Here is a 22,721-nt window from a genome sequence, read left to right on the forward strand (position 1 = left end):
TTAAGCTGGAGGAGTCACTCACAGAGATGCCACTCTGACTGACGGTGGGGAAATATATAAAGACCAAAATCAGGGGCTGTAAGGGTGCAATATACATACAAGAGATATATAATAAAGGGGTAACGGCTTTGTACCAAGACTGACAAAGATTTGTCATTTGATATTAACAAATCAAAGCTGCAAATCCCATCATGCATTGCTGCAAATCTATGCCAGACTTTCAACTAGTTTCACATATTTTACGAACCCAAATGACTAGTAGCCCACCAGCAGAATCAAATAATCAAAAGCTTAATCAAACTGCAATAAAAAGTTGCTTGATCAACCATAAGATCAACAGGAAAGAATAAAAACAGCACATCTCCATTGTTCTCTCTCTCACATTACAGCCACTTCCTGGTTCTTTGTTCATGTGGGTCCCACGTGAGTCTCTAACACTCAGACTGCTGCCACCTGCTGATCTGGAGTGTGAAAAACTCTGGCTTAGAAAAAACAAAGTTTATAGTGCTAAAAAGTAAAAAGACATGGGGGGGGGGGGGGGAAATGGGTTTAAATAATTATTCTGTCTTTCCTCAAGTGAAAGTAGAGTATATTACTAGTAAACTCTGAAACCTCTCCATAGGATCCTGTTTGTGCATGTTTGTGTAGCATGTTAACTAGACAGAGTGTAAAAACGAATTTCCCCTCGCGGGATCAATAAAGTATACATTATTATTATTATTATTATTATTAAGATGTTTATTTGAACCTTTTTTTTGCTATTTTTGAGGATTCTACTCTCTACTCTAAACTGTAGTAAAAATCAAATTTCACCAAATTGGAATCAGCAAACTGCTTTCCCATCTAATCCTTTTAAGTGATATATCAGCATTGGTACTAACTGCTAATTGATAGTATATCTATATTTTTTTTCTGACAACAAATATCCCTAAGAAGATTTAATATAATTTAAATTTTGAAACCACATATACAGCATTATCCGAAATTTAAACAACAGTAGAGGAAATAATGCATTTTGTGCTTTGATTTTTTTTTTGTAAATGGAGAATCAAGACAAAAAACATTAAATAAAAGTTTGAATCCAATAGCTTGGATAATGTTTCAGGAAGAAGTATTTTTTTCTATCATTTCACAAACAACCAAAGCACATTTCTACAACAGTTACTGCTATGGTTTCAATATAATACAATTTGTGGGAGAACAATACCATCTCAACTCCTTTCACCAACAGGCATCGGAAAGATTAGTCATTATACATTTGTCTTGATACTTAACAGTTAGAGGGGGGTGCACCGTTCCTGGAGGTACTGCAATACCAGGTCGATGCGTGGAGTGGACGGAGCAAGCCCCCATTCCATCTCCCAGTTCCAAAAATCAATTTAATATATGGTCCCTGGGTAGGGGACGTATCAGATATTAAACTGATAAGAACAGATTTTTCCTTCGGAAAGTTTTATTGTCACAAAAAACAAACTTTCATACAAGATATCATACTTTTAAAATCACATCTTGAATAAAAACATTTCCTGCAATTAAAAACAAGTGGTGTTTACGATATGCATTAAAACTTTAAATAGATGCATTTGTTTAATTGTTTACAGGGATGTTAATAATTTCAGAGTGTACATAAAAGTTTTTTGTTGTGGCGATATTTAATCTCGCAAAAAAAAAAAAAAAAAAAAAAAAAATTCAAGAGCAAAGCTGGAAAAGATTCTCCTCAAAAGTTCATGGTTGTGCAGGAGCGCAGTGAGCCCATACCAAGAAAAACTCAGTCTGCTCTCCCAAACAGATGTGGTCTCTCGGAATCCTGTCCTGGTGCTCAGAGGAGACCCTCACCCTGCTGCTCCTTCCCACCTGCCTCTCCCGGAGAGTCAGGCTGCCGCTGCTTCGAACTTATCCTGTGGGGCTCCGGCTACTTCATCTGAATGGACACAGAGGCGATGTTTCTTTGTGACTGTGTCCTGGACCCGCCGCCTGCAGCCGTATGGATCACGGCCACGGGGGGGGGATCTGCTTGTGCTTCCTTGCCAGAAAGTTTGTGGAGGTCCGGGTGGCGTCTTGTGTGCAAACCCAGCTGCACTGGTGGGACCTCCCTTGCTGGCAAGCATGGGAATTAGTAAGGAGCAGGCTAGTGCCCACTGTTCTAATGCAGTGCTGCACTCCCAGAGCAGTGCCTTGCTGGACTCAGGGACGCCACAACCTCATCGGCAGCGAGTTGAGTGCATTGTTGAGCTCCAGGAGTGCATGATGGGCCTGACCTGGAGGATCTCATTAGCCACCATTGCTGACAGGTCCCGGAGTCTGTTTGGCAGAGGAGATGGTTCACGTTGCGCCAAAGAGTGGTGGATTTGCCTAGTGCAATCCTGCATGCAGAACTCACTGGTACTCGCTCCTGCACAACAATAGGAGAGAACAGTGTTAATTAAAAAATACAACTCTTGATTAAAACCAAGGTGTCTTAAAATGGTCAGATTAAAAGAAAACTCTGTTGGTGAGCTGATAAAAGTCAGGTGTCTCGGCCTTTTGGCTAAGATCAAGTGTAGTATCTGTTCTTATCAGATGCTGGTTCGATCTTGCCTATAAAGACCCTGAGTGCGATCGTCTCCTGCGCCTGTCTGTGGCACTGGTTGTGGTAGTACTGGGAGGATAGTGTCTGTCTTCTGTGACGTGAACTTCAACTTCCACATACTTGAGGTAGCGCCATAGAAGATCATATTGTTCGTGCAAGCTTCCTCCCCTGGTGGCTAAACCAGTTCCTAACAGCTAAGGTAAGTTTGGTCATTTTTTTCCTCCGGTTTTAACTTTTGTAGGTATTGTTTAGCTATTTATTCATTGTTTTAGTTGATTTTAGTGGTTTAGCCTGTGGTGCCTCCACCACGTTGGCTGCCAGTGCCGGCATGCGGAGGCACCAGTGTCCGTTTTACTTTCAAAGTGGTTAATGATGAGCCATTGTGGATGTCACGGCTGGATTTCTCAAGAAAATTCAAAAAGCCCTAAACTTTACCCCGGACGACCTGAATTGTATCGTCACTTTACCACAAGGCAAAGGTTTTGATCTAAGCTTTCGCTCAGCAATTCTGCTTAAGAGAATTTTGAACACGGTTTGAAAACGCAAGAGCACAGTTTCCTGTGTTTAACGTTGAGAAACTGACTGACAATGCCTCCAAAACTGTCATTGTCAGGATGTTCAATGAAATGGTGAATGCAGATGACATATGTGTGTGGCTGGGAAGACATTGCACGGTCAAAGGCCAAGCTATGAAGGTGAAAGATGAGGATGTATCTGAAACTGTTCCTGGAGGGTTCCTGTCCAGCAATGGCAGGACCCTCAGGGCTTCCACGGCCTGAAACATCTGCCATCCATGATAGTTTTGGGACACAACCGTGGTTACATTCATTATCAAGGCCAGCCCAAGCTCTGCCGCAAGTGCGGTGATCAAGGACACCTTGCAGAAGCGTGTAAGCAGATTATTTGTGGAAAGTGTAGAGAGATTGGTCATACTTTCGAGATATGCACCAATGGCAGAAAGTGTAATCTTTGTGGAGACAGCAACCATTTCTTCAGAGATTGCCCGAAATCTTTTGCCAACAAAGTTAAGGCAGCAAAGAGGGTCAGAAATTAAAAAGAAAATGGCGGACAAGATGCTATGTTTAACGAGCTATTTGGAGAGCCTCAGCCAGAAAATTCAAATCTCCCTCCAAATCCTGTGACTGGAGGAGAGGAGGGGGAGGAGGAGGAGGGACCTGCAGCAACTGCCTCTCAAGTGGAGAGTATGGAGGAGGAGGGTGCAGTGCAGGCAGAGGGCGGAACTAGCTCTGGCTCCTCTTGTTCTGGGAGTGAGAGTGAGAGTGAGGAAGTGCCCCTCCCCCAGCCCAGCAGGCTAGGAGGCCATTTTCAGAATTGTCTCTGGAGTCTCCAGTAGTCTTGGGGAAGAGCTGGGAACTTCTCAGATAGTTAATCTGTGGAGGAGCCCAGAGTCTTCCCCTCCGATTCCCCCAATGAGGCCTCTTTTTTAAACATAGCTCTGCAATCAACCCCGAAAGACTCGCATTTTAACAAAAGACTGCAGGAAAGGCCACCCCCTAGAGTCCAGAAGGGAAATGGCGATCAACACCCTTACACTTCTCCAGTGAAGGAAGAGCCCCATTCACAAGAAATGTAACACCCGTTTCTTTTTAAGTGTTTTTAAAATGCTTTGTCTGTTGGTTTTAAAACATACTTATGACTTTCACCCTTCCTTTTGAAAAGTGTGAAGTTAGAGCTCATGTGGTTTTATCCCATCTTAACCATTCCTTGTCAGATGTGTTTTTAAAACAGGAAGGATACCCACTGTTTTCAACCCACCAGTATTATTTGAAGGACAGCGCTCTAGTGGGAAACAGTAAAAGCATCCTTTTAACACACTTGACTTTCATCAGCTCACCAACTGATGAGAACAGATTTTTCCTTTTGAAAAGTTTTATTGACACTTATTTAACTTTATGTTTCATCACATTTCACATCACACAATTTTTTTTCCCTTTGTTGTTGTTGTGTTTTCCTTGTTGTTCATTTTTTAAACAATTTTACAAAGTACACATCCATGTTTTACTTTATAAAAACAAACATTGATACTATGTGAAATACATCATTTCACATTTAAAACAATTAAAAAGGAGAGCATTGGTTAAGAAACATTTTTCTTTAAAAGTCAACTGTTGTGCAGGAGTGCAGTGAGCCCCTATCAAGATTAACTCATCCTGTTCTCCCAAACAGATGTGGTCTCTCGGGATCCTGTCCTGGTGCTCAGAGGAGATCCTCACCCTGCTGCTCCTTCCCACCTGCCTCTCCCGGAGAGTCAGGCCGCCGCTGCTGCTTTGAACTTTTCCCGTATGGCTCCGGCTCCTTCATCCGAATGGGCACAGAGGCGATTCTTCTTTGTGGCTGTGTCCTAGGCCCGCCGCCTGCAGCGATGGCCGTACTGACCGTCGCTGCTGCCATCCGGATCACTGCCACGGGGGGGATCTGCTTGTGCTTTCTTACCAGCAAGTTCCTGGAGGTCCATGTGGCGTCTTTGATGGCGGCTAGAGTGAGCCATTGTTTTGCAAAGTCCTTTGGTGTTTGTTGACTTTGGCTCACTCCATACAGTACCAGCTGTGCTGTGAGGACCTCCCTTGCTGGTAAGCACGGGAATTGCAAGGAGCCGGCCAGTGCCCACTGTTCTACAGCAGCGCTGCACTCCCAGAGCAGGTGCCTCACCGACTCAGGCGCCACAACCAGGTCGGGGGCAGGTTGGGGACGTCGACATGCCCCGGGAGTGCATCACGGACCTGACTGGGAGGATCTCATGAGCCACCATCCATGACAGGTCCCGGAGTCTGTTTGGAAGAACAGGATGATTTACATTGTTCCAAACTGTGGAGGGCTCGCCGAGTGCAAGCCCGCGCACTGGGCTCACTGGTTCTCACTCCTGCACAACAGAGATTACAGAACGTATGTTAGTTAAAATATGCAGCTCCTGTTTTTCAAGGTTAAAATGTTTTAAAAACTTCTGAACAAAATGATACAATTGTGGCAGATAAAAGGACACTGGAACTTTAAGATCAGTTTTTAGAAGTCGCAGTTTCCTGAGGTAGGACCCCATCTAGAACCGGGTCATTGCTGCTGTCTTTGGGTTTCTGGATGGGGCTGTGGCAGCTGCGAGTCCGATTGTGGCGTATCTTGCTCCCAGAATTAAAAACAAGTCCGGCCTTTCCTTCCATTGTCATTTTCCTTGGTCTCCAGTACCCCAGTTGTTGTTTTACTTTCCCTATCTTGTCCTGCCAATTTGTTTCCCCTCCACCCTCCTTATTAAATTTGACCCCAAGTATTTTTAAGTCAGTCTGGGTCACAGTTAGGGGGAGTCCCGTCTTTTCAGTCATCTTCCGTAAAATTGGGCTTGGGTCGTCTCTCTGTCAAAGTTTGACCCAGAGGCCAGTCCAAACCAGTCAGTCCAGTCCAGTTTACAGATAAAAGGTCAGTGCATAAAATATTGATGTCATCCATGTATAAAACACACTTGCTGGTCATTCCCCCGCTCCCCGGTACTACCCGGATTCGTTGGTCCCTTCTGAAGACCTGTGCCAATGGTTCAATGCATGTGATATAGAGGAGGGCAGATAACGGACAACCCTGACAGACACCGCAGTTAATATCGACTGCTTTTGTCAGATGCCCATTAACTATGAATTTGCTGGTGATTCCCCGGTACAGCAGTCCCACCCAAGCTATAAACCTCTCAGGGAACCCCATTTTTTACAGTACCTGGAAAAGGTACTGGTGCGAGACCCGATCAAAAGCTTTCTCAAAGTCTAAATTTAGGACTACTAGCCTAATGTTTCTGTCTCTCGCAAAACAGATGATGTCTTAAAACAGTAGGAGGATGTCCGTCATCTTTCTCCCCGGGTTGGCACAGGTTTGATCCGGGTGAATCAGCCCCTCTAAAAACACAATCATTCGAGATGCTAAAAGTTTACTAAAAAGTTTACAATCAAAGTTTAAAAGAGTGATAGGTCTCCAGTTTTTTAAGTCTGTCTTGTCGTTGTCCTTGTAAAGTAGAGTCACTATCCCTTATCCAAAACTGTCGGGGAGTCTGTCAAGTTTTTCTAAGTCCATAAAAACAACAAGAAGGTCAGGTGCTAAAATGTCCCAGAAAGTCAAATAAAATTCTAAGGGAAGCCCATCGTCTCCTGGGGACTTCACTTTTTTAAAACTCTTGATGCAGTTGAAAATTTCTAAAAAAAAAGGGTAAAATCTTGGGATAAAAGCACACTGTCATTTATTTTGTGTTCAATGAACTTTAAAACTTCTCTCATTGTGTCTGTTTTTATAGGTTTGTCTTTGTACAATTCTTTATAAAATTTAACTATAGTATCGTTAATTTCATCTGTTGTTTCAGCTGTGCACTGATTGTTTTTTTTTCAGTTTAAAAATGGTTTTATCTTTATCTAAAATTCTTTTAAAAAAAAGTACCTAGTGCACTTCTCTTCTATTTCTTTGCTTCTTAAAATGACACCCTTACTTTTAATTTCTGCTAAAACCGACATCTCTACTTTTATTTGCTTTAATTCTTCATTAAAATCCAGACCCTCTAGCTTTAGTTTAAAATACAGTTGAAGTCATTTTTGCAGTCCCAGCATGCGTCTGTCATCCCTACCTTTCCTTTCTCTTACCTGCCTGCCTAAAGGTCTGGGTCCTTCCCCTCACCATTTCCCACCAGTGTGCACGTGAGACGTATAGGTCTTGAAGGGTCTGCCAGTCTTGGTACTGCCTAACTAACTCCCTATCTTCTAAAAGGGAGCAGTTGAGTTTCCACAGACCCTTCCCAGCCGTCACACCTGAAGTTAGTGATAGGGTGCAGAAAGTATAGTGTGATCAGAAGAAAACAGGAGTTACTCTAGCATCGGTTGGTGGGCAATCCCGTGATAAAATATAGTCTATGCGAAAGGCTTTTGTGCCGTCACCACTGAACCAGGTGAAGCCCTCCTCTCTGGGATGCATGACTTTAAAACAGTCCAGTAGTTTAAAATCCTTAAATAGGGCCCCAAATAAAACTGAGGTTTTATCTACTTTAAAATCTTCCCCTGCTCCCCTCCTGTCTTTCTTCTTTAAAACACAATTAAAACTCCCTCCTACAGCTAATGGTTCCCTACCTAGCATGTGGGACTGCAGGTCTTTTAAAAGGTCATACCCGTCATTTTTTTCATTAAAACACCATAGGCATTTAAAACGTTAAAATCTCTTCCCATAAAAGACAGGTGTGCTAAAAGTGCCCTACCGTCTCTCACCACAGTGCTGCCCTTCACCAACATCAGAGGGTTTTTAATTAAAATTGCCATGCCATCATTTTTGTTGTGGTTTGATCCACTCCACACGGATCCATGTGGCCACAACTCCTCCCAATCCCTGTAGTTTTCAAAAACGGTAGACCACATTCTTGTATTAAAAACACATCTGACTTAAGAGTTTAAGAAGGATAAGACAGATTGCGCTCTAACTTTAGACTTCACAGGTGGGAAGGAGCAGCAGGGTGAGGATCTCCTCTGAGCACCAGGACAGGATCCCGAGAGACCACATCTGTTTGGGAGAACAGGATGAGTTAATCTTGATAGGGGCTCACTGCACTCCTGCACAACAGTTGACTTTTAAAGAAAAATGTTTCTTAACCAATGCTCTCCTTGTTGTCTCATTGTTTTAAATGAAGACACGGTTTTTACACCCAAAAACATTTTATGATGTATTTCACATAGTATCAATGTTTGATTTTTTTTTTTTTTTTAAAGTAGAAGATGGATGTGTACCCTGTAAAATTGTTTAAAAAAAATGAACAAGGAAAACACAACAACAACAAAGAAAACAAATTTGTGATGTGAAATGTGATGAAACATAGTGAAATAAGTGTCAGTTAAAAATTTCAAAAAAAAAAAAAAAAATCTGTTTTTATCAGTTTAATATCTGATACGTCCCCTACCCGGGGACCATATATTAAATTGATATTTGGAACTGGGAGATGGAATAGGGGCTTGCTCCGTCCACTGCACGCATCGACCTGGTATTGCAGTACCTTCCAGGAATGGTGCACCCCCCTCTACCTGTTGAAAATCAACACACATTTAATCTTTAATAGTGAATTTGTGACTTATCTATCCAGTAGTCACTGGAGAAAGGAATAAGTGGCCTGATGTACACATGTCACTGTTTTAAGAATAAGGGAACATATTTTTCTCAAAGATATTTCTGACTTATGGGAACGAGACTTTAAAATCCCAATAAAGGATGGCTGGTGGGCTGCTTGTCATTTGGTTTGGTAAAATATCTTAAACTTTTTAGGTGAGGTGTCAGGTTGAGATATGCAGCAATATGTGATAGGAGTTGCAGCTTTGATTATTAAAAATTAAAATATCAAGCCTTTGTCAGTCTTAGTACAAAGCTGTTACCCCTTTGTTATATATCTTTTTATTTTGCACCCTTCCGGCCCCTGATTTTGGTCTTTATAGATTTCCCCACCGTCAGTCAGAGTGGCATCTCTGTGAATGACCCCTCTACATCTGATGTGTGCAACTCATACTTACCTGGCAGGGGAGATACCATGATCAAGAAGGTGGTTCACCCATGGCGAGGCCTGACCATTGCACTTCGGTTGGGCTGACCTATGCGAATTCCCCAAATGTGGGAATCTCGACTGCATAATTTGTGGTAGTGGGGGACTGCGTTCGCGCTCTCCCCTGATAACATGTCAAAAGAAAACTAATTTCAAATTTCTGTTAAGAGTATTATGTCCAGATGAAACTGATAAGATTTTAAGCATTAATTCTTGAGTACTATGAAAATGGTTATGGAGTTCTTTCTAGACTGTCAATGTATAGAACCTTGTTTGCTTACCAGTATACCAGAATTTAATTCAATGTTCAAAGTCTACGGTAGATTATTTCTTTGTTGTTTCAATGCTTCTTGGCAATACATCTTATATTGTTGAAAAGCCTGTTTATGTACCATTTTAATACTACATTTGTAAAGAAGATGCATATGTGGGATGTGCAGCAGAGCTGAGTATGTGGACTGCACCCATGAGAAACTTGCCAAATCTTCTATGCCAATGGCAAACACATTCTGCTGTAACTATTGACCCATGTTTTGAGCTTCTGATACTGGGCCCAGCTACAGTGGTCAGTTGGTGTCTGCTCCAAGCATGCCACATTTAAAAGAACCATGAAATGGCTGTATTGTGAGAGAGAAAGAAGGGGAGATATGCGCTTTCTGATTATGTTCTCTAGACTTCAGATGTGGATCAATGATTTAGTTTTTTGCTTATTTGAGCCTCTAGCTTTGCTGCTTGTCATTTTTAAACAACATGTAGTAGACTTTTTTCTCTGTCTCATCGAATTGCTTTAGTGCTTGTGAATCATACTGAACTGTCATTGAGACGGACAGTGCAGGGAATGCCTTCCTCGCCTCTGACATATTTGTGTAAGACAGTGATCGCCTCTTTTTGCTGCCAGTCACCTTGCCTGTAGTGGCATTGTTTGCCGACAGTCCTTGGAGGAAAATTTTTTTCCTGAGTGTTATGAAAAGCAACTCTTGTAGTTGCATTGCTTTCACAAAGGAATATATACAGCTCACAGATCCGTTTACCAGGATACCAAGCACTTTCTAGCTAAGTTCAGGTAATTACTGGTGTTTATTTATTTATTTATTAGGTTTTAGTCTAATTTATTTGTTTTATCTTCTTTAGAGTACTGTGTTAGAGTAGGAGTTTTTAAAGTGTGGTGCCTCCAACTTGTCGGCGGCCCATGCTGGCATGCGGAGGCACCACAGTGTACGCTTTACTTTTGTGGAGAAAGATGGAAGGCTCCAGAGGTTGTCTAGGCTAGACTTCTCAAGGAAGCTCATCCAACAATCACTGAATTTTAAGCCAGATGACATAAACTGCATTGTGACCTTACCACAGAACAAAGGATTTGATGTCAGCTTCCGCTCAGCGATTCTGGACAAGATATGAGAACACCAGAGCCCAGTTTTCTGCTTTTAATGTAGAGAAACTGACTGACAATGCTTCCAAGATAGTCATTGTCAGGATGTTCAATGAAACAATAAATGCAGATGACATATGTATGTGGCTGAGAAGATTTTGCACGGTTAAAGGCCAAACTACGAAGGTGAGAGATGAGGATGGCATTTGGAACTGTGCTTGGAGGGTCCCCACTCAACAATGGCAGGATCCCCAAGGCTTCCACGGCCTGAAACATCTGCCATCCATAATAGCTCTGGGAAATAACCGGGGCAGCCAAAACTTTGTCGCAAGTGTGGCGAGCATGGACATCTTGCGGAAGCATGTCAGCTAATCATCTGTGGAAAGTGCAGAGAAAGTGGTCATACTTTTGAAGAATGTACCAATGGCAGAAAGTGCAACCTGTGTGGAGAAACAACTCATCTCTTCAGAGACTGTCCAAGGTCTTTTGCCAACAAAGTGAAAGCCGCAAAACAAAAAGAAAAAGAAAATGAAAATGGCAGACTGTTTGAAATGTGTAGGGAGCACATTTTGGAGCCTGGGCCAGACAATTCAAATCTCCCTCCAAATCCTGTGACTGGAGGACAGGAGTCAGGTGAGGAGGGGGAGGGGGAGGGGCCTGTCACTGCTCCTCAAGTGGAGCATGTGGAAGAAGAGGCTGCAGTACAGGCAGAAGGTGGAGCTACACCTCATTCTGAGAGTGAAAGTAAGATTGGGAGTTGAGTGTGAGAGTGATTGTGAGAGTGATAGCGAAGAAGCCTCCCTCCCCCCGGCCCAACAGGCTAAGAGGCCTTTATCAGAATTGTCCCCGGAGGCTCCAGTAGTCTCCGGAAAGAAGGGAAGAGCTGGGGACTCCTCAGACAGTATCTGTGGAGGAGCCCAGAGTCTTCCCCTCCGATTCTCCAATGAGGTCTCTTTCCTAAATATAGCCCTACAATCAACCCCTAAGGACTCGCAATTCAACAAAAGATTGCAAGAAAGGCCACCACCTAGAGTCCGACGGGGGGAAAGGCTCAAACCCCTCCCCCCTCCCCCATAGGGGTGAATGAAGAGCAAATTTCACAAGTATGACAACTGCTTCTAAATACTAGTCTTTTAAAATGTCTTACCTGTTGTTTTTAACCATACTTATGACCCTCAACTTCTCTACCATCAATGTGAGAAGTCCGAAGTTGGAGCGCAATCTGTCTTATCCTTCTTAAACTCTTTTAAGTCAGATGTGTTTTTAATACAAGAATGTGGTCTACCGTTTTTAGAAAACTACAGGGATTGGGAGGAGTTATGGCCACATAAATCCATATGGAGCAGATCAAACCACAACAAAAATGATGGCATGGCAATTTTAATTAAAAACCCTCTGATCTTGGTGCAGGGCAGCACTGTGGTGAGAGACGGTAGGGCACTTTTAGCACACCTGACTTTTATGGGAAGAGATTTTAATGTTTTAAATACCTATGGTTTTAATGAAAATAATGACAGGAATGACCTTTAAAAGACCTGCAGTCCCACATGCTAGGCAGGGAACCATTAGTTGTAGGAGGGGATTTGAATTGTGTTTTAAGCAAGAAAGACAGGAGGGGAGCAGGGGAAGATTTTAAAGTAGATAAAACCTCAGTTTTATTATTTGGGGCCCTATTTAAGGATTTTAAACTACTGGACTGTTTTAAAGTTATGCATCCCAGAGAGGAGGGCTTCACCTGGTTCAGTGGTGACGGCACGAAAGCTTCTCACAGACTATATTTTATCACGGGATTGCCCACCAACCGATGCTAGAGTAACTCCTGTTTTCTTCTGATCACACTATACTTTCTTGCACCCTATCACTAACTTCAGGTGTGATGGCTGGGAAGGGTCTGTGGAAACTCAACTGCTCCCTTTTAGAAGATAGGGAGTTAGTTAGGCAGTACAGGTAGCAGTACCAAGACTGGCAGAACCTTTAAGACCTATATGTCTCACGTGCACACTGGTGGGAAATGGTGAGGGGAAGGACCCAGAACTTTTTTAGGCAGGCAGGTAAGAGAAAGGAAAGGTAGGGATGACAGACGCATGCTGGGACTGCAAAAACAACTTCAACTGTATTTTAAACTAAAGCTAGAGGGTCTGGATTTAAATGAAGAATTAAAGCAAATAAAAGAAGAGATGTCGGTTTGAGCAGAAATTAAAAGTAAGGGTGTCATTTTAAGAAGCAAACAAAAAGAAATAGGAGGAGAGAAGTGCACTAGGTACTTTTTTAAAAGAATTTTAGATAAAACCATTTTTAAACTGAAAAAAGACAATCAGTGCACAGCTGAAACAACAGATGAAATTAACGATACTATAGTTAAATTTTATAAAGAATTGTACAAAGACAAACCTATAAAAACAGACACAATGAGAGAAGTTTTAAAGTTCATTGAGCACAAAATAAATGACAGTGTGCTTTTATCCCAAGATTTTACCCTTTTTAGAAATTTTCAACTGCATCAAGAGTTTTAAAAAAGGGAAGTCCCCAGGAGACGATGGGCTTCCCTTAGAATTTTATTTGACTTTCTGGGACATTTTAGCACCTGACCTTCTTGTTGTTTTTATGGACTTAGAAAAACTTGACAGACTCCCCGACAGTTTTGGAAGAGGGATAGTGACTCTACTTTTCAAGGACAACGACAAGACAGACCTAAAAAACTGGAGACCTATCACTCTTTTAAACTTTGATTGTAAACTTTTTAGTAAACTTTCAGCATCTCGCATGACTGTGTTTTTAGAGGGGCTGATTCACCCGGATCAAACCTGTGCCATCTCGGGGAGAAAGATGACGGACAGCCTCCTACTGATCCGAGACACCATCTGTTTTGCGAGAGACAGAAACATTAGGCTAGTAGTCCTAAATTTAGACTTTGAGAAAGCTTTTGATCGGGTCTCGCACCAGTACCTTTTCCAGGTACTGCAAAAAAATGGGGTTCCCTGAGAGGTTTATAGCTTGGGTGAGACTGCTGTACCGGGGAATCACCAGCAAATTCATAGTTAATGGGCATCTGACAAAAGCAGTCGATATTAACTGCGGTGTCCGTCAGGGTTGTCCGTTATCTGCCCTCCTCTACATCACATGCATTGAACCATTGGCACAGGTCTTGAGAAGGGACCAACGAATCAATGGGGTGGTAGTACCGGGGAGCGGGGGAATGACCAGCAAGTGTGTTTTATACATGGACGACATCAACATTTTATGCACTGACCTTTTATTCGTAAACTGGACACTGGACTTGACTGACTGGTTTGGACTGGCCTCAGGGTCAAAATTAAACAGATAGAAGACCCAAGCCCAATTTTACGGACCATGGACAATGACTGAAAAGACGGGACTCCCCCTAACTGTGACACAGACTGACTTAAAAATACTTGGGGTCAAATTTAATAAGGAGGGTGAAGAGAAACAAATTGGCAGGACAAGATAGGGAAAGTAAAACAACAACTGGGGTACTGGAGACTAAGGGAAATGACAATGGAAGGAAAGGTTTTAATCATCAAAGCTGTGATTTTACTCTTGCTTTTAATGCTCACTTCTGTTTTTATCCCCCCCAGAAATGTGATTTTAGACATGGAACGTGCCATCTTTTATTTCCTGTGGGGGTCTAAGTGGGAGCGCCTGAGAAGGGACACAATGAGGAATACCAAGGAGAAAGGAGGAAAAGGAGTGCCAGACTTGTTTTTCATTCTGGGAGCAAGATACGCCACAATCGGACTCGCAGCTGCCACAGCCCCATCTAGAAACCCAAAGACAGCAGCAATGACCCGGTTCTGGATGGGGTCCTACCTCAGGAAACTGAAACTTCTAAAAACTGATCTTAAAGTTCCAGTGTCCTTTTATCTGCCACAATCGTATCATTTTTTTTTTAAACATTACAACCTTGAAAAACAGGAGCTGCATATTTTAACTCACAACCAATCTGTAATCTCTGTTGTGCAGGAGCGAGAACCAGTGAGCCCAGTGCTCGGGCTTGCACTCGGCGAGCCCTCCACAGTTTGGAACAATGTGAACCATCCTGTTCTTCCAAACAAACTCCGGGACCTGTCATGGATGGTGGCTCATGAGAACCTCCCAGTCAGGTCCGTGATGCATTGGCATCCCACAAATGCAACTTCCTTAAAAATTTGGCAACATTTAAGCAGGCTTTCCAACAGTATAAGATGTATTGCCAAGAAGCATTAATAGAACAAATAAAAAAATCTACCAAAGACTTGTAACATTGAATTCATTGAATTCATTGAATTCAGTCATACTGGCAATTAAGGTGAGTTTTATTCATGGCCAAGGTGAACAGCTTCACATCAATTATTATATCAAAATTAATCACATCTGGATATATTGCTCCTGTCGGTAGCTTAAAATTAGTTTACTTTTGACATGTTATCAGGGGAGAGCGCGAACGCAGTCCCCCACTACCACAAATTATGCAGTCGAGATTCCCACATTTGGGGAATTCGCATAGGTCAGCCCAACCGAAGTGCAATGGTCAGGCCTCGCCATGGGTGAACCACCTTCTTGATCATGGTATCTCCCCTGCCAGGTAAGTATGAGTTGTACACAGTCGAGCTGGAGGAGTCATTCACAGAGATACCACTCTGACTGACGGTGGGGAAATATATAAAGACCAAAATCAGGGGCTGTAAGGGTGCAAAATACAAAGAGATATATAACAAAGGGGTAACAGCTTTGTACCAAGACTGACAAAGACTTGATATATATATTTTTTTTTTTAAATCACGCCTATTACTTGCCAATGGAATTCACGTGCGCCATTGTTATAGCTGTTTACATCCCACCGTCAGCTGATGAGTAATGCCATTCACTCAACAGTTTCACAGCTTCAAACTAAGCATCCAAATGCTTTTGTAGCCATTAACAGGGACTTTAATCATGTGAAAATGGATAAAACACTACCCACTTTTCATATGTTAACTGTACAACTAGAGAAAATAAAACACTGGACCTTCTGTATGCTAATGTTAAGCATACAGTACCACTGCCCTTTCCCCCCTGAGCAGATCAGACCACAACCTGGTACTACTGACACCAGAGTATATCCCCCTGGTCCAAAGACAGCCTGTGACCACAAGGACTATTAGGAGGTGGACACAGGAGAGCAACAAGGCACTGCGGGACTGCTTTGAGTCCACAGACTGGGATGTACTCTGCAAGCCACATGGAGAGGACTGAATCAAACTGCAATAAACACAACTAAAATCAGGAAAGAAGAAAAAACAGCATTTCTCCCCTATTATCCCCCTCTCTTTTACAGCCACTTTCTGTTTTGTTGTTCTCCAGTGACTTCTGGATAGATAAGTCACAAATTCACTAATGAAAATTAAATGTGTGTTGCTTTTTAACAGGTAGAGGGGGGTGCACCGTTCCTGGAGGTACTGCAATACCAGGTCGATGCGTGGAGTGGACGGAGCAAGCCCCTATTCCATCTCCCAGTTCCAAAAATCAATTTAATATATGGTCCCCGGGTAGGGGACGTATCAGATATTAAACTGATAAGAACAGATACTACACTTGATCTTAGCCAAAAGGCCGAGAAGCGATAACACAAATATGGCAGAGGCGAGGAAGGCATTCCCCGCACTGTCCATCTCACTGACGGTTCAGTCTGATTCACCAACACCAAAACAACTCGATGAGACAGAAAACAGTCTACTACATGTCGTTTAAAAATGACAAGCAGTAAAGCTAGAGGTTCAAATAAGTAAAAAACTAAATCACTGATTCACATTTAAAGTCACGAGAAAATAATTACAAAGAGCCTTGAACCAATTTCATATCACTCCAGACTCAGTGCTCACATCAAATCAGTCTCATGTGGACATGCTGTTTCTGCCAGCAATTTAAATGATTTTTTTTTAAACATGTTATCAGGGGAGAGCGCGAACGCAGTCCCCCACTACCACAAATTATGCAGTCGAGATTCCCACATTTGGGGAATTCGCATAGGTCAGCCCAACCGAAGTGCAATGGTCAGGCCTCGCCATGGGTGAACCACCTTCTTGATCATGGTATCTCCCCTGCCAGGTAAGTATGAGTTGCACACATCAGATGTAGAGGGGTCATTCACAGAGATACCACTCTGACTGACGGTGGGGAAATCTATAAAGACCAAAATCAGGGGCCGCAAGGGTGCAAAATACAAAGATATATAACAAAGGGGTAACAGCTTTGTACTAAGACTGACAAAGATTTGATATTTAAATTTTTATTAATCACAGCTGCAATTCCCACCATATCTTGCTGCATATCTCAACCTGACACTCACAAAGTTTAAGATATTTTACCAAACCAAATGACAAGCAGCCCACCAGCAGGTTTAAATGACCAAAAGCTGAATCAAAGTGCAATAAAACAATTAAAATCAACAGGAAAGAAGAAAAAAAAGCATTTCTCTCCTATTTTTCCCTCTCTCTTACAGCCACTTCCTGGTTCTTTGTTCATGTGGGTGTCTTACATGTCAGCTGCTGCCACCTTCTGCTCTGGAGTGAGATCAAGACTGGTTGAGCAACATAAGTAATATAATGTTTTATAAGTTAATAAAACACAATTTTTAATAAGCTTTACATGAATAAAACAGTAAATTCCAAATCAAAGTAGGTTCCTGATACTTCAGCATTAGCTTCTAACAAATGGTATATCTATATTTTTCTCACAGCAAATAACACTATGAAAAAAAATGGAGAAATTATATTGTGAAACCACATATACAGCCTTTATCAGGATTTTAAAAACAGACAGTAGAGGAAACAATGCTTTCTGTGGTTTCACTTTTGGTGACAGTAAAAGTCTCGTTCCCATAAATATCTTTAAGAAACATATGTTCCCTTATTCTTAAAACAGTGACATGTGTACATCAGGCCACTTATTCCTTTCTCCAGTGACTACTGGATAGATAAGTCACAAATTCACTAATAAAGATTAAATGTGTGTTGCTTTTCAACAGGTAGAGGGGGGTGCACCGTTCCTGGAGGTACTGCAATACCAGGTCGATGCGTGGAGTGGACGGAGCAAGCCCCTATTCCATCTCCCAGTTCCAAAAATCAATTTAATATATGGTCCCCGGGTAGGGGACGTATCAGATATTAAACTGATAAGAACAGATACTACACTTGATCTTAGCCAAAAGGCCGAGAAGCGATAACACCAATATGTCAGAGGCGGGGAAGGCATTCCCCGCAAGGTCCGTCTCACTGACGGTTCAGTCTGATTCACAAGCACTAAAGCAACTAGAAGAGACAGAGACAAAAGTCTACTACATGTTGTTTAAAAATGACACGCAGCAAAGATAGAGGTTCAAATAAGCAAAACTAAATCATTGATCCACATCTATAATCTAGAGAAAACATTTAGAAAGAGCATATCTCCCCTTCTCTCTCTCACATCACAACCAAACGTGGCATGCTTGGAGCAGACACTAACTGACCACTGTAGCAGGGCCCAGTATCAGAAGCTCAAAACATGAGTCAATAGTTACAGCAGAATGTGTTTGCCATAGAAGATTTGGCAAGATTCTCATGGGTGCAACCCACATACTCAGCTCTGCTGCACATCCCACATATGCATCTTCCTTACAAATGTGGCAACATTTAAAAAAGGTACATAAACATGCTTTCCAACAATATAATATGCAATTCCAAGAAGCATTGAAAAAACAAGGAAATAATCTACTAAAGACTTGTAACATTGAATTAAATTCAGTCATACTGGCAAGTAAGGTGAATTTTTTTCATAGTCAAGGTGAACAGCTTCATAACCATTTTCATATTATTCAAGATTTTAGTTCTTATATCAAATAAGTCTCTCCTGGACATATTGCTCCTGGAAGTTATTCATAACTTATTTACTTTTGACATTTTATCAGGGGAGAGCGCGAACGCAGTCCCCCACTACCACAAATTATGCAGTCGAGATTCCCACATTTGGGGAATTCGCATAGGTCAGCCCAACCGAAGTGCAATGGTCAGGCCTCGCCATGGGTGAACCACCTTCTTGATCATGGTATCTCCCCTGCCAGGTAAGTATGAGTTGTACACATTCGAGCTGGAGGAGTCATTCACAGAGATGCCACTCTGACTGACGGTGGGGAAATCTATAAAGACCAAAATCAGGGGCCGCAAGGGTGCAATATACATATAAGAGATATATAATAAAGGGGTAAGAGCTTTGTACTAAGACTGACTAAGATTTGATCTTTTAATTTTTAAAAATCAAAGATGCAATTCCCATCATATATTGCTGCATATCTCAACCTGACACTCAGCTGAAAAGTTTGAGATATTTTACCAAACCAAATGACAAGCAGCCCACCAGCAGGTTTAAATGACCAAAAGCTGAATCAAACTGCAGTAAAAACCATTAAAATCAACAGGAAAGAAAAAAAAACAGCATTTCTCCCCTTTTTTCCCCCCTCTCTCTTACAGCCACTTCCTGGTTCTTTGTTCATGTGGGTCCCATGTGGGTGTCTTACATGTCAGCTGCTGCCACCTACTGCTCCGGAGTGTAAACAATACTGGTTGAGCAAAATTAGTTTTATAATGCTTTTGAAGTTTACAAGTTAATGCAACATCATTTTTAATAAACTTCCCATGAAAAAAAAAAAAAAAAAGAGTACATACCAAATCATTAACTGACACTTCAGCATTAGCATTAACTGCTAACAAAGGGTATATCTATATTTTCTCACAGCAAATAACACTATGAAAAAAGAATAGAGAGATTCCTCCCCTCCCCCCCAATTCAATAATCCCTCTGAACTCATCACCTACTATAACAACACACTCTCTTTCTGTTTAGATCAACTGGCTCCCATCAAAACTAAAACTGTCTAATTCACATATTCTGCATCCTGGTACACTTCTGAACTCCATAAAATGAAAACCCGCAAATGCCAGCTCGAAAGACTCCACAAGAAAACTGGTTTAACAGTTCACTTCCAATCATACTCTGACTACCTCAAACAATACATGGAAGCTCTCAGCGCAGCCCGGTCCACCTATTACTCTCACCTCATCCACTCAGGCCCATCCAACCCCAAGGCTCTCTTCTCTACAACAAACAGACTCCTCAAACCCAGTGACAACACCTCTCCCTCCTTCACAGCTGATAAATGTAATACTTTTCTTTCAATCCAAACTTGACACCATTTACAGCAGCTTCAACACTCTCACTGTCCCCTCTTCATCCCTACCCGCATCCCCTCGCCTCATCACCCAACCTCTGTCTCAGTTCTCCCGTGTCCCCAAATGAGCTATCCATCATCACCTCTAGCATGAAGTCCTCCACCAGTATTCTCGACCCCATCCCATCCAGCCTCGTCAAAAACTGTCTCCCAGCCATCGCGCCACTCATGACCTCAATCATCAACTCCTCCCTCTGCTCTGGTTCAGTACCCAAAACTCTTAAACTGCCAGCCGTCACCCCCATCCTCAAGAAACCTGGACTCAATACAGACAGCATGTGCAACTTCCGCCCCATCTCCAACCTCCCCTTCCTCTCAAAAATACTGGAACGTGTTGCCGCCTCCCAGATCAAATGCCGCCTCTCCTCCAATAACCTGTTTGAACCATTCCAGTCCGGCTTCCGTTCCCAGCACAGCACAGAAACAGCGCTCCTCAAAGTCACCAACGACCTCCTCCTCTCCTCAGACTCTGGTCTCCTCAACATCCTCATCCTCCTCGATCTCACTGCAGCCTTTGACACCATCAGCCACAGTATTCTTCTATCCCGCTTAGAACACTCACTCAACATCACTAGCACTGCTCTTTCCTGGTTAAAATCCTACCTCACCGACAGACAACAGTTTATTAACATCAATAACTGCTCCTTCTCCATAGCTCCTTTGTCCCAAGGCGTCCCCCAGGGATCATGCTTGGTCCCCTCCTGTTCATCATATACTTGCTCCCCCTTGGTAACATTCTCCGCCAGCATGGTCTCCATTTCCACTGTTATGCCAATGACATCCAGCTCTACATCTCCACCAATTCAATCACCACTGAAACCTGCTCTACCCTGACAAACTGCCTCAATGAAATAAAAACATGGATGCACACAACTTCCTCTCGACTCTGCAAAATCTGACATAATAATCATCGGCCCTAAATCCCTCACCAATTCCATTCACAACTTCTCCTTCACAATAGACAACTCCACTCTCTCCCCCTCCCCTCATATCTGCAATCTTGGAGTCATCTTTGACAGCCAGCTCTCCTTTGATCACCACATCACCCAGCTCATAAGAACTGCCTTCTTTCACCTCAAAAATATAACCCGCCTCCGTCCGCTACTCTCATTTTCTGCTGATGAAACACTAATCCATGCACTCATCACATCCAGACTTGACTATTGCAACAGCATCCTTTTCAGCACATCATCCGAAGTCCTTAATAAACTTCAATACATCCAAAACTCCGCTGCACGCCTCCTCACCCACACCAGAAGTCGCGAACACATCACCCCTGTCCTGCAAAATCTCCACTGGCTCCCTGTCCCTTACCGCATCCAATTCAAAATCCTTCTCCTCACAAAAAGCCCTTAACCACCAGGCCCCTTCCTACCTCATGGCTCTCCTTCACCCTCACACTCCTGCACGCAGCCTCCATTCTTCAAAAGCCAACCTCCTATCTCCCCCTCTTAGAACCAAGCACCGAACCTGGGGGGACAGAGCCTTCTCCATAGCTACCCCCTCCCTCTGGAACTCACTCCTTACACTCATTCAACACTGCACCGACCCTCCTACTTTCAAATCACTTATCAAAACTCACCTCTTTAAACAAGCTTTTAATATATAATTGTGATGTATTTTCTGTAGTTTTACCTTTATTATTGTTATCTTTATGATTTGTGTGTAATGTGGCAATGTCCGTTAGTCTGTCCTTACTGTTCTGTTTTTAAGTATTATAAAGTGTCTTTGAGTTTTTAGAAGCGCTATAATAAAATGTATTATTATATTGTGAAACTACATAACCAGCATCTATCTACCTTTTAAACAGCAGAGGAAACAATGCATTCTGTGGTTTCACTTTTGGTGACAGTAAAAGTGTGGTTCCAATAAATCAGAAATATCCGAGACAAATATGTTCCCTTAATCTTATAACTGTGACATGTGTATATCATGCTACTTATTCCTTTCTCCAGTGACTACTGGATAGATAAGTCACAAATTCACTAATAAAGATTAAATGTGTGTTGCTTTCCAACAGGTAGAGGGGGGTGCACCATTCCTGGAGGTACTGCAATACCAGGTCGATGCGTGGAGTGGACGGAGCAAGCCCCTATTCCATCTCCCAGTTCCAAAAATCAATTTAATATATGGTCCCCGGGTAGGGGACGTATCAGATATTAAACTGATAAGAACAGATACTACACTTGATCTTAGCCAAAAGGCCGAGAAGCGATAACACAGATGTGTCAGAGGCGATGAAGGCATTCCCCACACTGTCCATCTCACTGACGGTTCAGTCTGATTCACCAACACCAAAACAACTCGATGAGACAGAAAACAGTCTACTACATGTCGTTTAAAAATGACAAGCAGTAAAGCTAGAGGTTCAAATAAGTAAAAAATTAAATCACTGATTCACATTTGAAGTCACGAGAAAATAATTACAAAGAGCCTATCTCCCCTTCTTGTAAATTTCCCCATTGTGGGATAAATAAAGGATTATCTTATCTTCTTCTCTCTCACATTACAGCCACTTCATGGTTCTTTCAAATGTGGCATGCTTGGAGCAGACACCAACTGACCACTGTAGCAGGGCCCAGTATCAGAAGCTCAAAACATGAGTCAATAGTTACAGCAGAATAATCTGTTTGGCATTGGCATAAAAGATGTGGCAAGTTTCTAATGGGTGCAACCCACATATTCAGCTCTGCTGCACATCCCACATTTGCACCTTCATCAGAAATGTGGCAACATTTAAAAAAGGTACATGAACAGGCTTTCAAATAATATAAAGATGTATTCCCAAGAAGCATTGAAACAACAAAGAAATAATCTACCAAAGACTTGTAACATTGAATTAAATTCAGTCATACTGGCAAGTAAGGTGAGTTTTGTTCATAGCTGAAGTGAACAGCTTCGAAACCAATTTCATATCACTCCAGACTCAGTGCTCACATCAAATCAGTCTCATCTGGACATACTGCTTCTGCCAGCAATTTGAATGATTATTATT

At 42.3% G+C, this 22,721-nt stretch overlaps 7 non-coding genes and 3 pseudogenes across 7 annotated transcripts; 3 read left to right on the forward strand and 7 right to left on the reverse strand.

The window, feature by feature from the left end:
• Window positions 1-1,282: 1,282 nt before the first annotated feature.
• Window positions 1,283-1,455, reverse strand: LOC114920819 (U2 spliceosomal RNA; annotated as a pseudogene).
• A 1,051-nt stretch (window positions 1,456-2,506) lies between these two features.
• On the forward strand, window positions 2,507-2,604 carry LOC114920821 (U2 spliceosomal RNA; annotated as a pseudogene).
• A 5,823-nt stretch (window positions 2,605-8,427) lies between these two features.
• Window positions 8,428-8,605, forward strand: LOC114918248 (U2 spliceosomal RNA; annotated as a pseudogene).
• A 477-nt stretch (window positions 8,606-9,082) lies between these two features.
• LOC114918251 (U1 spliceosomal RNA) lies at window positions 9,083-9,246 on the forward strand. Its single transcript, XR_003806863.1, has one exon. It is a non-coding gene; the product is annotated as a U1 spliceosomal RNA (small nuclear RNA).
• Window positions 9,247-14,914: 5,668 nt separating this feature from the next.
• On the reverse strand, window positions 14,915-15,078 carry LOC114920822 (U1 spliceosomal RNA). Its single transcript, XR_003806862.1, has one exon. It is a non-coding gene; the product is annotated as a U1 spliceosomal RNA (small nuclear RNA).
• Window positions 15,079-15,898: 820 nt separating this feature from the next.
• On the reverse strand, window positions 15,899-16,089 carry LOC114918247 (U2 spliceosomal RNA). The gene has a single exon (XR_003806860.2). It is a non-coding gene; the product is annotated as a U2 spliceosomal RNA (small nuclear RNA).
• Window positions 16,090-16,416: 327 nt separating this feature from the next.
• On the reverse strand, window positions 16,417-16,580 carry LOC114918249 (U1 spliceosomal RNA). The gene has a single exon (XR_003806861.1). It is a non-coding gene; the product is annotated as a U1 spliceosomal RNA (small nuclear RNA).
• A 916-nt stretch (window positions 16,581-17,496) lies between these two features.
• Window positions 17,497-17,687, reverse strand: LOC114918252 (U2 spliceosomal RNA). The gene has a single exon (XR_003809106.1). It is a non-coding gene; the product is annotated as a U2 spliceosomal RNA (small nuclear RNA).
• A 719-nt stretch (window positions 17,688-18,406) lies between these two features.
• LOC114920824 (U1 spliceosomal RNA) lies at window positions 18,407-18,570 on the reverse strand. Its single transcript, XR_003809115.1, has one exon. It is a non-coding gene; the product is annotated as a U1 spliceosomal RNA (small nuclear RNA).
• Window positions 18,571-21,751: 3,181 nt separating this feature from the next.
• LOC114920817 (U2 spliceosomal RNA) lies at window positions 21,752-21,942 on the reverse strand. Its single transcript, XR_003809111.1, has one exon. It is a non-coding gene; the product is annotated as a U2 spliceosomal RNA (small nuclear RNA).
• Between the last annotated feature and the right edge of the window lie 779 nt (window positions 21,943-22,721).

Source organism: Labrus bergylta, chromosome 11, assembly GCF_963930695.1.
Source record: "Labrus bergylta chromosome 11, fLabBer1.1, whole genome shotgun sequence".
Lineage (NCBI taxonomy): Eukaryota > Metazoa > Chordata > Actinopteri > Labriformes > Labridae > Labrus > Labrus bergylta.